The following is a 16,452-nucleotide window of genomic DNA, read 5'->3' as shown; positions in this document are numbered from 1 at the left end:
AGACGGAGACGGTCGTCTTAAATCTTAGTGTGCCAAGTGCAATGCAAAGTTTAAATATGCACGGGCGGTACAACCCACCTCTCCCCCCCCCCCCCTCCTTGAATTCCCTCCACCAGTCCACAGTTGGCCTCGCACTTAGCTCCATGTTTGTTGTGCGGCATGGCGTCGGATGCAGCCATAAAAATCCATTTGAAATGTCTATAAAAATGCAACTAACCTACTTTCGGGCGATGTTTTTGGAAAAGCCGAAATCGAAATGCTCTTCATTAAAACTGCTTTGCTTAATTGCAATGTCTAATTAAAAGCGAATTGAAGTTTGAATATGAATAATTATTTGTTTATAACCATTGTAGTTGATAACATATGGTTGGTTACCTTCTAATGCAGCTGAAAAAGTTTCAGCAGTTAGATTTGAGCTATTTACTTTTAGTGTGAATGAATATAGTTCTATATATTAAATATACCAGATATCCCTTGTTCTTCCAAAGAGTATCTGTAAAATGCAAATGTAGAAAAATTCGTTCGATGCGTGAATAGCAATTAAATGGGCAAACTGTGACAGACCCCTGCCAAATGCCGTCGATGATGAATGATCAAATATTACAGACACACATACAATACATAATATGTATGTAAGATTGTTTGATTTTGTGTTTGTTTTACACGACACTTGGTGGCATGATATGGCTTTTCAATTTTCAAATTAACTTTATTGACATTCGGCAATGTCATCGTGCATCGAGTGCTTGCACCCCTTTCCTTACCACAGGCACACTCAATTCGCCCGCTTGGCCGTGGCGACCTTGCGGCGGGAAACCCCCCAAGTGCAGCTTAAATTCTCCAGCTCCATGCGTCTCATCCTTAGAAAGAGAGGCAAAATGGAGCAAGGTCGCCGGGGCATTAGAATTTGGGTCAAGCGCAAACGAATCGCTTTTGCGCTCGCTTGCGTTTTCTAATATTGGAGATTGGGCTCAAGGATGCGAGACAATAACAAAAAGCGAAATTGCATAGAAATTTGAAGGTCACCGTGTGCATCAGCCGCAGCGCAGCCGGCGTCGCAGTCGGCGCAGGCAGTCGCGTGCGCTCGCACCCTCTCTTTCGCTCTCCATTGCACACTTTCTACAGTGAGAGAAATCTGTGAAATATACGAATTATATGAACAACAGTAAAGATGCAAATTGAAATGATTTTTAATGTTTAAAATCATCTGGTTAAGTAGTTATGTTCAAGAAAACAATCTAGGATTATTTTTATAACTCAAACGATAATTTTAACGCTAATTTATAGAAACCAGAAACCATTTAAGTACTTGAAAGTTCTCTTATAAAATCGATCACAAATATATCTTAAGCTAGCGATAGATGATGAATTAGTTGCACAATAAGATTGTACTCTATCTTTTTGAATAGAATTTTTAGTTGCCACGATGGCCATTTTCTTTAGACTCTTAATAAATTAATTAATAGAAAATATCTGAAACTTAGTGGGTATTTTTTCTGTGTGCATCTGTTGTTGCGGCTGCGTTTGTCGGTGGCGCTGTTCTGCCTCAGTTGGTTTTATTTGCCGACGACGCCGCCGCCGCCGCCCGCAACGCCGGCTGACATTGACATAGATTGCGCCGTGCCGCACACCGCACACTGCACCCCAAACCCCCCACCCCCACCCGCACCATACCGCACCGGCGTCGCTGGCGTGCGTCTATGCTCACCTCAAAGGATTTAAATGGGTCAAAGTCAGCTAGCAGCTTGTTGCATTTTGAAAAAATGCGCAAAAAGACGCAAAAAAAAAAAGACAAATTGGGGCACGACATTGACTGCTGCATATAGCATATGGATAGTACGTATATATAATACATATGTTGTATGTGCATTGTTTGTAGCGTCGCATTTCAAGGTCCTTTGGATGGATGCGAAGGCTGTCGCCGTTCTAGCGGGCATGAGTCCCAAGGACATGCCCACCACCCACCGGAGTATCCTTGGGCGCTCAAGGTCGTTCTATATGCAAATAATGTCTGCCACGTCTGATTTAAGCTGCGGCCATCAGGTCGCTTTGTTGTGTGGCACGACTTTGAAGAAGGATTTGGGCGAAATGGGCGAATGTTTGGCATTGGGAAGAGTTTAAAGATTTAAAGGGTGCAAAAACACACTGACCTGGTTTCACTGTGATTTAAAATTGCTCTTTAAGCTCGTAAAAAAACGCAAAAGCTGATTGAAATTTGCAAATTTTAACTTAATTATAGCGAACTTATTTTAAACTATTCATTTAGCAGTTCAAACGTGAAATGTAACAAAAGTGCATTATATATAATTAACAATTTAAAATGTATTAATAAATTCATTGGTAATTATTTATTTTTTTTGTAACTTAATAAGAAAAGATCATGGTGGGTCATTCTTTGAAGTTTTTCTACCTTTTTCTTTTTGTTTCTATTTGTATTTGTATTCAATGATTAAGTCGAACACCAATGAATTATCGAGTTTTAAACTGTTCTGGGTAATTCCCTTAAAATATACACGGCCTAATGGCCAATTGTCTGGTCTTTGAAATGGTATTACGTGCAATTAGTGAGCAATTAAGTGAGGCAAATCGAAAAATCCCTCACATTCTATCCTCCACATTGGTCATTCACACTTGCGTTGAATTCTAATTCTTTCTCACGATTCGCCATTGGTGCAAACCAAACCGCAAATTGGTAATTGAACCCAAACTAAACTGAACTGAAAACTAAACTAAACACTTCGAATAGCCGAACAATAAGGCTTAGTCAAGCGATCAGAAAACAGAAATCTTGCAAATGCAACTCAAGGATGGAACATTGAAAAATATCAAGTTTAGCTACGTTTGTGCCCTTAAAAAATATAAAAACAAAACAAAGCCCAAGCATTCGATTGTAACAATTGAGCAATAATAATGATAATGCAAGCAATTAGAACAGGCAATCAAAGGAGGTGGGGAGTTTCCGAGGGGGGTGGGCACTTTGTTTTGTTTGCAAATTGTTTAACTAAGTGCATAGTAATTGGGTTATTAGTCGCATTTCGCAGGAGTGTTTGTTTTTTTAAACTGGTAATTAGGGTTCTAGTTTTCATAGTTTTTTTTTTTGTAGGATCGTTGAACCCTTCAGGGTTTTCGATTTATAAAAGGGAGCTGCACATATAGGTTTTCAAGTTTACTTTGTTCGATAAGTTACAAATGTATCTAAACTTTAACTGTTCAAAATATAGTGGAGTGACATTAGTATTTTAATCACAAACTGATAAAATTGGTCACTAACAAATTACTAAATTGGTTGATAACAATTAAATCATCTATTATACTTACTTATGTATTATGATTTGGGCAAAGTAATAGTGGCTGTATTCAATTCAAACCTACAAAACAATATGATTTGAAAAGATTTTCCTAAATCCTAAATTCTTTTTACATAAATGCATACCGCTAATCTTGAATAATCGCCCATAAAATTATCTTCCATTGTTGGTGCAACATTTTCCTTCTATTTTTTTTTTTTTTTTGATGATGCAAGTATGTTGCGTTTTTCCTCTTGTTATTTAATGCTGTTATTGTTATTGTTATTGTTGTTGTTACTGCGCCGCTTTGAACATTTTATTGTTGTTAACCTTAGCTCGGCAAAAAAAAGGCAAATGTCATTGGGAGTGAGTCTCGCACTCTCGCAATGTCTGGGGCGTCTGGCTCCTATAGCACGCTGCCACTCCCCCTTCAACGCAATACCGCCCACCACCCACCGCCCACCACGCCCCGTGGAAAAGTGTGCTAATGGGTCGCCAGTTGACCCTGTGCCACATTCGATGTTTGCGATTCTGCCGACGTCTGCAGCGCTGCTTTGCACTAATTTTGCAATGCCAAATGGGTGGGGAATGGGTGGGATTTGTGCAGCGAGAGATGCACTCGCTAAGAGAGAGAGAGAGAGAGAGAGCGGGAGAGGAGAGAAAACGAACAGAGAATGCGCATTGATTTTTCTTTACTGCGCTGATTCTCATCTTCTCATCTTGCCGTCCCCCTCGCTCATCCGGCCGTGCATCTCGCTCGCACTTGCACCCTGACCTAGTTGCATTCTATTTTCTTTGCATTTATTTATTTAATTGTTATTTTTCTTCGGGGTTGCACATTTGTAATTTAATTTATGACATTTTAGTTTTGTATTCTTCATGTGCTTTTATGGCTTTCATGTTGCAAAATATGTAGCGTAGTTTTAGAGGAAAATTGCAATATTAATAAGTACAGCATTTTGGTAAATGCTCATAATTAATACATATATATTTGTCTTTAGGTGTTACACTTGAATTAATCTTTCCCAGCTAACTATCGAATATAGTGTCTTTAGAGCTATAAGCTACTTGACTATTGATACTAGTCATGAAAATATAAGATTATTCTCAATAATTGATATTAATAAGTGCAATTCCCATCAATAGAAATGAAAAATGGTCTGTCGTTCCACTTTTATGTAACCTTATTTATTTCATATTCTTAAGATAAGTTGCATTTTTTTATCCAATGCTTTTTTTATCAGAGTTTTATGTCCATTTATTTGTTTTATTGTCATCAAAGTGATTTAGTGCCCTGTAACCATTTCAATACGGCACGTACTCAACTATTGCTTCTCTCTTCTCGAAATTGCGCTGTTACACTTACCACGGGCATTGTAATCGGGCAAAAGTGGGCATTGCATTGCAGAGATACTGGTACAACTCGCCTCTTATCTTTGCTTATCGCGGCGTATACGTAATGTCGGCTTTTTGCGTTACGTATACGTCATGTGTCAGCTTCAGCGATAGGTTATCAATTAATAATTATGTGGCGAAAAGTTAGAGAGTACACTTAACCTGAATTAAATTCGTAGCATTGATAGATTCGAAATGAGATTGTTTGTAGAACTATTATTGCGGTTAATTGATCAAACAAAATGATAATGATTTGAGAATAAACTGTTTTCTTGAAGATCTGAAAAGTTGACCGAAACGGTTTGTTCATTATGGGAACGAACTAGTTTCTGGTATTAAAATTTAATATTCTGCTTTAAGGACTTAAAGAAAGCCATTTATATATTTTGGGAATGAACTAGTTTCTGGTATTAAAATTTAATATTCTGCTTTAAGGATTTAAGGAAAGCCATTTATATATTTTCCGTATAGGGAATTGTGCAACAAAGCAAAACTGCGTTTAAACAAAATCACCAAAAATCAACGAGGCAGTAACTACCCATTGTTTAAAGTGAGTTTCTTGTCTCTTTTCCGTCTTTCTCTTCTCTTGCATCCTTCTCCATTTCCTCTCACCGACCCCACACGTAGCGCATTCAGAAATCGTCTTAGCTGAACGGTTTTTTTTTAATCTTCCAGTCACAACTACACGCGCAATAGTTTATTCTTGAAAAAAAAAAATGTTAAAATGTGCTCTGCAGGCGGCAGTCTCGCAACACACAATCGCACTCCTCCACACGCACACACACACACGAACACATGGGCGTAGATAAAGAACCCGCATACTAGGGCAAATTGTGGAGCTTTTGCCGGTCGACCGGAGCTTTTGCAGTTTGCACATGTGTGTGTGCATTCTGGCTGTTCGTTTGTGTGTGTGTTTGCATAGTTGAGTGGCTGGCGCCAACTGCAAAAAAAAAAAACAGCGAGCAAACAAACGGGAACCTAAACGATCCTCTAAAACAAGAGGCAGATGAAAAGATACAGATTTCGAATCAGAAACAGATACAGAAAATATAAAAAAATACCCACGCGCCATAAAAAAATGTGGCAAAGAGCTTATCGCCAGCAGCATGCAGGACAATGCAAACTAAACAAAAAGCAAAATAGAACTCATGTGAGCTTTCCGCCATAAAGCTCACACGAGGAAAAGAGGAAAAATACGAAATACGAAAAGGAAAAATAAAATAAAACAAACAGCAGAAGCGGCAAAAGAAACACAAGCAGAGAGAATCAGCAACTGCGAAACGAGAACAACTGCTTGCAGTTTAGGTAAATGGCACACCAAACGCACTTTTTACAGATAAGCCCTCGCTGGGCAGAAGTAAAAAACAACAACTCGCTCTTATCACTGCCACCTTATCGCGGTTGTCACATTTTTCAATTTTTATTTTATTTAAACTTAAAATACATTTTTGCGCGCCGATTGCACTTTCTGTTTACACTTCCTTTCTTCTTGTTTTCGCTTACATATACTTTCATTTGCATATTTATTTACGTACTTTTCGCTCGCGCTGCTTTGCAAAAATGTTGCGGCAGGTCTTGGCTGATTTTTGCTTACTTCGGCCCTTTTTTCTTTTTTATTCTTTTCACCGAAAGACGCAATGAAGTTATTTATGCAGCAATTATGATTATTTATGCTTCTCCTGTAGTTGTAAAAATGCTTTTAAATGCTGAAATTGCTTTGCGAAGGCAAATTACTGAAGAGTTTGTAATCAGCCTGGAAATCCTACACATTTGCTCCTGTGTTGTTATTTTCATTAAAAATATACTAATGGAGCAATAAAAGGGTTGGAAATTAACTAAATTTAAAATAACAATCAAATTATTATTATTAATTATTAATTAGCTTAAAAAGAAAATATAAAATACAATAAAATAAGTCGCCTCAAAAATAAAAGTTTTTAATTAAAGTAAAATACGAATAAGTATGCAAAATATTTTATAAAATTCTACTAGATAGACCAATCCCGTTTCTAAAACTATTTCAATTTCAAAGTGTATAAATTGTTAATGAGATTATTTTCACAACCTCTCCTTCCAATAAATACTTATCACCAACAAACATGTTTCAAAAATGGCTGAACACGTGAGAAGAAAACTACAATCAGGCTGCAAGGCCATAAACATAAAACATGTTTAGTCGCACTATCCGAATAAATGTCATAATCAAACCCCCGGACCTTTAGACCAATATAAAAAAATATAAAATTGTTACAGCAAATAATGAAATAATTTACACCTCTGCCATATGTCGCTATGATGTAACCGTATTTCTTATGCTAGTTGTTGTTGCTGTTTGTGTTGTCACTCTTCTCATATTTAAATAAACAAGAAATATTTTTTTGGTAATGGGAGGGAATGTGTAGTGACGAATGGTTTGATGAGGGGTGGGGAGGGGGTGCGTTTCGGCTTTATTTATTTTTATAATTTGCTTACAATTCGTGTTCGGCTTTATCGGCTCATACGAAGAAAAACACGAAGAGGGAACGAGGCAAAGACGGAGCTTTCGGTTCGAATGGCGGCCATAGTTGATGTTGATATAGCTTTTGATAGCCACTTTTTGACCCACTTTGACTATTTGCATGGCCTACTGCACTTGGCCAAGTTTTTGTCTCGCTCCTGCGCACACACGACCGAAAATGTGACCGTTGGCCAGAGCGAGATGGCGAGCGTATTTAGATTTGAACAAAAAATGGTGATACGAGCGATTATAGTGTCGCTCAAATGAATAGTGCCATTTATTTAGACAGGAATAAACAAAATGGGAATTAGCAAAACTAAATGTTAATAACAAAATTTAAATAATGTATGATATTTAATTAAATTAAAATAATTTGAAGACAGTAACTAGTAAGTAACGTTGAAAGTAATGGACGTATTTATTGTATTATTCATTTAGTATTTGCTTGTTGTTTTTAATTGAAATTTAAATGAAATCCAATATTACTTTTACGCGTTTTGCATATCGTACGCCTCTGTAAGTTTGTCGCAATAATTAGTTGGGAAATTTAGATCATGGCAGCAACATAACATTGTAAAAATAATTGCAGCTAGGCAAACAGAAAACTGTGAAAAACACAACATAAAACAGACATTGAAACAGTTTTTCGAGCTCCTACCTCCCCCCCTTCTACACCCCCCCCCCCATCTTCTATATTTTGTATATTATTATTTGAGTACTATTTCTCTGTATCTCGTGTTGTTGTTTTTCACGTGAACTTACATAATCTTTCGGCCTATCTGTGCGCGTTTATATGAGTTTTTATTGTCTTCACATCGCACACACTAACAACTTAAAAATTGAGTAGTTTTTTTTTATTTTGCTTTTGGTGCGTTTGATTTCGAAATCAATTTATACATATTTTGTACAAATATTTTTCTTTGTGATTTTGTCACTTTTAAGTTGACTATTGCGAGATGGGATTAATTAAATGGGTGGAAATTGTAGGAAATAGTTGTTATTAAATATTTATTCTATGTGTAAACTGTAAATAAATACCTTTAACAAGAAATAAATAAATTATCTGAAAGGTCTTACAAGAGATTAAGGCAGCTTAAAGTAGCATCAAGGTTCAAAATGCATGAATTGGTAAAAATTCTTGGATTATTTGCAAGCCAATCCGTCAGTTGCAAAATCCTTCACTTGGCAAACAAATTAATTAGTTTTGACACCGTTTAACTTTAACCCAAGCTGTTGACACCATCGCATTGTCATTCGTCATTCCGCTCCATTGTCAACTTGCATATTGTTTGTCCTTCACTTGAATTAACAATGTGCAATGCACAACACACGAAAATAATAAAGAAACATAACGAACGGCTGTTGGTTTTATGACTTGCTTATTAAGTAAAGGTTTTATATGAAACGATCGCAAGAGAAGAAAAGGAAAATCCAACAAATAAAAAATGCCAGCATCTAAATTTGTACATTTCTGCTTAAGAAGTAGTGACTCACAATGTGTGTTTGTGGCTTTAATTTTAAGTTGGTCCTTGCATCAATGCATCGATCTCAAAGGACACATTTCGGTGCAGTTGTGCCTTCTTATTTGGTTTTGGGGTGGCAAATCCGTACCCCGCCGCCCCCCTTTTGAAACTAGGTCAATGCAATTTGGGTCACCTAGATTTGATTACCAAACCAACCAAGAGTCGTCGCCGTCATCGGTTCAAGCGGAGTTCTCTCTCTCTCTCTCTCTCTCTCTCTCTCTCTCTCTACCTCTGTACCCCTCTCGCTCACACGCCTCTATCTTTCTCTCTCTATCTGAACCATATATATGTACATACATACATATATGTATGGAAGGAAGTATGTACAATCTAGTACATGGCTACAGCTGCGTGTGACTGATGGATGATAAAATGGATTCTCAGTGGGTGGTGCATATAAGTACATACATATGTTTCTATATCCTTATGAGGAAATCGTAGGGATTTAACTGAACGAGATGAGTCGCCGGAAAAATGTAGGACTACTACCAAATAAGCACAGAACGGGATAAAAGGATAAAATGCCAATCAAATAGTTGCAAAATTAAAGTATAGAAAACAACAGGATCGAACTTATATGCATATTTAGGATTTTGTGAGTGTGTAAGGATTCAAAAACCTACTTAACTAGGGTTTATTTACCGTTAAGTACTAGGATATTCATGACTAGGATCTTCAATATGTATGACTAATATATTATAACTAATTAATATAAATATAATCAGAACAAATGACGCAACTGAACCTATCAAAAACTTATAACTGATTGATGAAACCCTTGAAAAACTCGAAATGGGTCAAATACTCAGTACATTTCGTATTCAGATCCATGCCAAATTCAACCATATGGCGTTGGAAACAATGGGACTTTCCCTGACAAAAAAAAAACCGAAAGCGAAGTAAAACCTTAACGTAAATTGATGAAATTGATTGGAAAAACGTAGTCAGTCGACAGCAACAACGAAATATAACCAAAATGTATTTCAAAATACAAAGCAAACCAAACCAAAAACCCGAAAAAAACGAAAGTGCGTGCGATGAATGAGCAAAATTGCGCAAACGATCGTGAATGCTTCACACTGTTGATTGTTTCGGTTGTTTTTTTTTTTTTTTGGGTCTTCTCTTCAAGTGGGTATTGAACTTTAGGCAACACCGTAATTAGATTAAATATTTTGTACAACCGATTACTAATTTTTAATTCGTCCTTGCTTAGTAGATATCCATGATCACATGAACTCTTCACATTGAAAAATAAAAAAGTTTTACGAAGTTTAATTACGAACATTATAAATGTAATATGATATAATGTCGATTATTAATGCTAATACGTTGTAAGTCAATTACTTAACTTTAGTAACCAATTTAAGGTCGAAATATGGAAAAAATATTTAGACCTTTAATTGAAAAAACATTATTAGGGTAGTTCAAGACTCGACCTTTAAGCGTTTTTGTGTAGTTTTTGTCTGTGCTCGCCCTTTACGCATTGGAAAAAAGCTGCCAAAAATATCAACAGAAGCCTGAGAAAGAGACGGGAACAACAGGAGTGTGAGAGAGAGGGAGTGAGTGGGGAGTCTGAAAGCAAAATACAATGTGCGTGAGCTTTTTTTTTGGTTTCGTTTTTGTGTCGTTTTCAGCGTTTTTTGTTGGGTTAGGTTCAATACTGAATATTTTCGTCTTTTTTTTCGGGTGGATAAAGTGGGTTGATTAAGGGGGATGTGGGAGGGGATGGGTGGAAGCTTTGGTGCGTGTGAGGCGGGAAATGTTATTGCGTATGCTTTTTTTTTTTTGTGTGGCGCTTTTTGTTTTTGTGGGAATCTCTCGTTTGTGGTTTTGGTTTTTTCGGGTTTTTATTTTTGCGTTTATAAAAAAGCTCTTTTGCTCTTTCCTCACGCACACACATTAGTGCGATACGCTACTCTCCATCCATTTTCATTTTCATTATTTCTGCTTTATTTTTTGTTTCTGTGTCGATTGCGTTGTTGAATATTTCCACTTTGTTTATATAATATTAATCAAAATGAAAAAAAAATGAAGCACTAAGAAAAAATATACATTCGTGCGACTGCGAGTGTGTGAGTTTATACGTAAAAAGCTTCAACGTTTTCAGAAAAAGTAGGTTAGTGGGTCACCATATCTAACAACGAGGCAGCGCTGCTGCGACGTCAGCGTCGACGTCGACTTTTTGACAGCCGCCAGACGAAGCGAATTTTATTTCATATATTTCCAAGTTTCTTCAGACGATTTTCCTCGTCTTTTTGAATTTTTTTTGTGTTTTTTTTTGCTTTTTTCTGCTGCTGCTTTATTTTGCTTGGCCAAAAACGTGTCTCTGCTCCTTTTCCAAACATCATTAGAAATAGTTTTGGCATTTTAATCACCGCAGTTTTGCCGCTGGTGTTTTGGGAATTTTAAGTAAATATTTATTTGTTTTCTATTTGGATTGGCGAGATGAAACGAATTTTGCTGTTCTGGAATCCGAAAATATTATGGTAAATGGATTTTCACATTTACCATTTTATGTAAAAGCCGACGCCGATTTTTATGGTGTGGTTAAACATTCATAAAAATATAAACATAGATTCTTCATAACTGAGCAGATGTAATGTAAAAAAATTAATTTTTTTCACATGCAATTTGAAAAAATTTATAATTCTTAAGACACATTTTCAGTTGTATTTTATATTCAGTAAAAAAAAAATAATTATATCGACTAACATATTTTTAGTCATTTATCTGAATTTCGCCGCACAAATGTCTGTAGTTTTGAAAGTAAAGTAGCTGCTCATAAACTATAATGAATCGTTGATAATGTGCACTTTATAGTATGCAAATTGGCATTTTTGCGATTCATAAATCTGTTTTCGGCTTGCTCAGCATTGGAATCTCAACGATTTTGGTGTGCCAAAAACCCAAAAACCGCAGAGAAATAGCAACAAAGTTTATGAAAACCGCAGCAATAAAGAAAAAGCGAATCAGAGACGCACACACACACACACACTTCTACACACGCCGCGCTATTCAAATGTGAATTAAAATCGCAAAAATTGTTGGCATGTTTAATTATTGTTGCCCAAGGCTCAAGGTGGCTGCAGTCCAAATTCAACAACAATAACCAGGGAAAAAAAACACACAACTCATGTCTGTCTAATTGGGCAGATTTTCCTTTTTGCCGCTGTCAAACAATTAACATAAAACATACATATAAATAATGTACATGCCATTTATAAGCATTTTTAATAAATAAAAAGCCATCTTAAGTAAGCAGTGTCAAAAAAGGTATAAATAAAATAAAGACAAATGTTTGATACGAAGATAAAAGACGACGCCACTACATAGACCGTCATGTTTAGTTTTTTTGTAACAAGTTCTTTATTTATTCGCTTTTCTTATTATACCCTCTTCTCGTTGACTAAACGGGTATATTAGTTTCGTTGAAATGTATGTAAAAAGAAAAGGGGTGGCCGCCCGTATGAAAAATAGAAAATTTCACATTTCAGTAGCAAAAAAAAAGGGTATCTGATATTCGTGGCACATGACTTCTCTGCTTCTCTCTGCTTATTGATTGATTTTTGAGATATAATAAGCGGGTTGTTTGGAGTGACCATAAATAACTATTTACATATGTATGTATGCCATATATTTGCATATACATAAGTAAATATTTCGATAAGTGTTTAGATACATTTATTGGTCTTATGTACTTTGTATATTCTGATAAAAATATATATTTTTCAGCTTATTTAATCTTATTCATTATTATTATTATTATTATTATTATTATTATTATTATTATTATTATTTAACGAATATAAAAATTTCAACGATTAAGTTATACATTTTGTTGTAAAAATTATGTGTTTCACTTAATATTCGCAAGCTGTTTTCCCTCAACTTAATTAGTGCACGAGACTAGCGAGTTTCTGCCGCACAAATGCATGTCTAAAATGTTTTTTTTTTGTTTCATCTAGTCGACTTTCTTTTGGATGACCCAAATTGCGAACTAGCAACGAGTCCTGTCCCACAGCAGCCCCCCACCCCACTCAGCAGCCACGCCCCCTCTCCTTTTACGTTTCACCCCCCCGGTGGGCGCTACCCGCAAGCGAACTACCTACCGCTCCTTTCACTTGCAGGCGAATGCAACTTATTTGCTTCTACGCATCGGGCGGAGGCTTGAAGGACCAAAAGCAAAGCAAAACCACCCGCCCACTGAAAGAGCGTCTACACGCTAGCACACCCTCGCTTTGGGGCCACAGAACCCCGCTAGCAACAAACCCCTCCCCTCACCTCACCTCCCCCCTCCCTGTAAAAAAGCGCGCATTGCATTTTAAGCAGAAAAAACACCCGACGCCAAGCAGCCCCCTAGCCGAAAACCCCCCCTTTTTGCCGCCTGCAATTGTTTTTGTGGCCTCGTGACCCAGTTTCAAGCTTCGTCAACTGCAACGCCGGCAGAGGGGGGCAGGGTGGCAGAGGGGCAGGGGCGTCGGCAGAGGGGGCGAACGTTTTAAATGAATTGCAGTCGCGCTGTGTGTGTTTCTTTTTCTGTTATTGTATATTTTTCTTTTTGCGCAAAAAGACGACGACGACGACGGCGGCGAAGAAGAAGAACCAAATCGGTACCATAAAATCGAGCAAATCAACAACAGACGACATATAAATGCAATATTTACAACGATTTTTCCGTTCAGCTTATTGCAATTGAAATTCCAGGCGGGGATTAGTCAGCTATTAGCACGTGGTCACCAGGCCAACTGAGATATGAATAAAATAAGGGGAATTCCATGGAACAGCGAAAGGGAAGGAAAGGGAAAAGAAGAGGAGTCATCCTAAAAAGGGAAAGTGAATGACGTTGGGAAAGTGAAAAGGATTTAATAATGTGAACAAGTCGGCTAAAAATAATATTTTGTTTATCATATAAGTATAAAACCTGTAAAGTTTATAAATATATATGTATAATATGTATGTATATACAAGAAATATTTATGTTCTTTAGAAAAAATCGCGTATACGACCTGTGGTCAGCTTTTTACTTTGGTTTCAGTTTTTGTTCTATTGGAAAATGCAATTTTGGGAAACAATAGATCATTTTATTAATTTAACAATGTATTTTAAAATACGCTAATTATATTTTAAATGTTTTATTCAAAAAATCTACCATAAATGTTTAGCAACATCATAATAAAGCGAATGATTTCAGAATGATGATCACCCAGCCCAAAAAAATTCTTTCCATATTAACTCAACAAAGTGATTGATTAGTATAAATAAATAACTGAGCAAAGCATGGCAATCAAAAAAGCCCCATTGAGCCACACCTGTTCCACGGCACCTTTCGATTGGTGATGATATTCCACATGACAGACAAGATAGACCGACGGACTGCGAAGTCAGCGTCGCCGTTGCCGATCTACAGAAATAACAAAAAAAAAAAAAAAAAAAAAAAAAAGAAGCAACACTCACTCAGCTGACCTCATTACAAATGTGCTATAACAAATATAATAATGGCTAATGAAATTAACAACGCAAAATAGTAGAGGCAAATTAAATATTAAATATTGTATAATTTATACGCGTTAATTTATTACGTTTTCGCCAAAAAGGTTTGAACAGGTTGCGTGAAAAAAGTGAAATAATGATGGGAAGGAGGGGAAGTAGGGGAGGGAGGGTATATGGGTGGTATGCGTAATTTATTGCGCATTGAAAAAGTGCACTTTGACTAAATGTGTGCATTACGAGTTTTCTGAAGCGCACTGAAAATAAATTAAATAGCAATCAGGACTTGTTTAAAAGTGTTTTTATCTTTTTTTTTTTGTATTTGATTAGTGAAGATAAAAGTCAGATAATAAATAAATGCAAACTTTTAGGATGTTAAAATCCTCTGCCAGTTGTATATTTATGGGTTTTTATTGCTCATCTGAATGATTACAGTCCTCTTGTACTATACTGCTAATGAGTATAATCTTATAATGTATCCAAGTTATGTTCTTATTCCTATATACATTAACTAAAACGAACAGTACATAATAAATCTGATATCTTAACTATTTAATTATGTTCAAGAAGCGTTTTACTTTACAAATCGATTTTTTTCTTGTAAGGTATGCTTTTTTTTTCTTAGTGTAGACGGACACATTTATATATAGAAATACACTATTATACAAATCTACATTAAGCTGACCTCCTCCTCGAGCGGCTCGCTGCGACGGCGACGCTGGCAGAGGCTGTGGCAGCAGCGCTGGCAGCGGCGAATTGCGGTCGAAACCGTCCCTGGGCGAATCTGTATCTGTGTGTGTGAGTGTGCTTTGTATCTGTGCGCGTGTGTGCTTGTGTGTGTGTGCGGCATATGAAAAGTGTGTCAAGGTTTTTTGAATAATATTTTGTGCAGCGTTAACGCGACGTCCGCAGAGAAAACGTTGCTGTTGTTTTTGTCTCTTTTTCCCTTGTTGTTGCTGCTCTCGATTGTTGTTGTTGCTATTGTTGCTGGCATTTTGTTGTAATCGCCGTTGTTGCCATGTTTGCTCTTTTCATTGTGCCACTCCCCCTCCCCTTTCGCCATCCGCCACCCATCGCCCACCCAACCCCCTTTTGTGTTTGCTCATTTCACACTGTCATCGTTTCTTCTTCTCGCATTTTATTTGTACTTAATTTTGCTTTGTGGACAACACATTACTTGCGCTATTATTTATTGTTTACTTTTTAATACTGACTTCTTTATATTCAATTTAATTGAGATTCGCGGCTTTAATTCGTCAATCAACCGCATTTCTTTCGCTCTTTATCTTTTGTATTTGGGCAGTGTGCGATAAGAAAAGCGAAATGGAGACGATTGTAGTAATGGTGTAATCGGAATGTGGGTGGCGCGATTTATTTCCGTGGGCTTTTTACTTTCCGTGGGGTAGGCTTAATCCGGCGTAAAGTTGCTGGAGAGTTGGCATAACCCACATGGGAGTGTGTTGCCAAACCTTTTCCTCTAACTCGCCCAATTAGCGTTCTTTATTTTTTTTGGGAAAGCCGAAACGAAGAAAACCGAAACACAAACGCAAACCGTTGTTTGCCTAAGTCGGTTATTTATGGGCACATATTTTTACCGCCTGGCAACTGATTCAAATATCCAGGTAAAAGTTGGAATTGTTAGGTTGGAAGGTGTTCACACATGAACACGAATATATTTAAAGACTTACAATTTTGGGCTCCGTTCATATCTTATGTAAATGAATCGAGAGCGATAAATTATATTTAGGATTTTGTTATCTAAGGCGACATGGGTGCATTGCTCAAAAACATGTAATTTAAGTGCACACTACATGAGTCAGTCACTTGAGATCGTTCCCCGCCTCCTAAAATAGTCCCTTAGTGGGAGACCACAGATAAGGTCCTCGCCGCTCAAGATAGGCAGATGTGCCCGAGCGTGGGACCTCGATAAGGCGGGGACTATTTACTTAGGCCTCTGCGTAGGCCATTTACTTTAAGATGCGATTCTCATGTCACCTATTTAAACCGAAGATATTTCCAAATAAAATCAGTTTCTTACAAAAACTCAACGAGTAAAATCTTCTTATTTGGGATTTTACATTTGGTCAATCGAGCCTTTAATCGACTCTGCAGTTTCCCCCTACCAAAGGTAAGGAACTCAGAGAAAGGCCAGCTCCTTTAAGCATCTTACAGCTAAAGGTAGCAAAAATAAGTGACTCTTGTTTCCCCCTACCAAAGGTAAGGAACAGAGTATAAATATAAAAAGCAAAAGATACAAAAGAAT

General features: G+C 36.9%; 1 protein-coding gene and 1 long non-coding RNA gene across 2 annotated transcripts in view, besides 1 other annotated feature; both read left to right on the top strand.

Moving 5' to 3' along the window:
* The window catches only part of ftz-f1 (ftz transcription factor 1), a 50,703-nt gene that overhangs the window by 4,383 nt on the left and 29,868 nt on the right, over window positions 1-16,452 (top strand). The gene's annotated exons all lie outside the window — the stretch shown is intronic.
* The window catches only part of lncRNA:CR45939 (long non-coding RNA:CR45939), a 29,227-nt gene that overhangs the window by 4,386 nt on the left and 8,389 nt on the right, over window positions 1-16,452 (top strand). The gene's annotated exons all lie outside the window — the stretch shown is intronic.
* Window positions 15,841-16,452: part of a mobile genetic element that runs on past the window's edge.

This window comes from Drosophila melanogaster, chromosome 3L, assembly GCF_000001215.4.
Source record: "Drosophila melanogaster chromosome 3L".
NCBI lineage: Eukaryota > Metazoa > Arthropoda > Insecta > Diptera > Drosophilidae > Drosophila > Drosophila melanogaster.
Note: the sequence above shows the minus strand (reverse complement) of the source record. Positions and strands in the feature narration are given on the sequence as shown.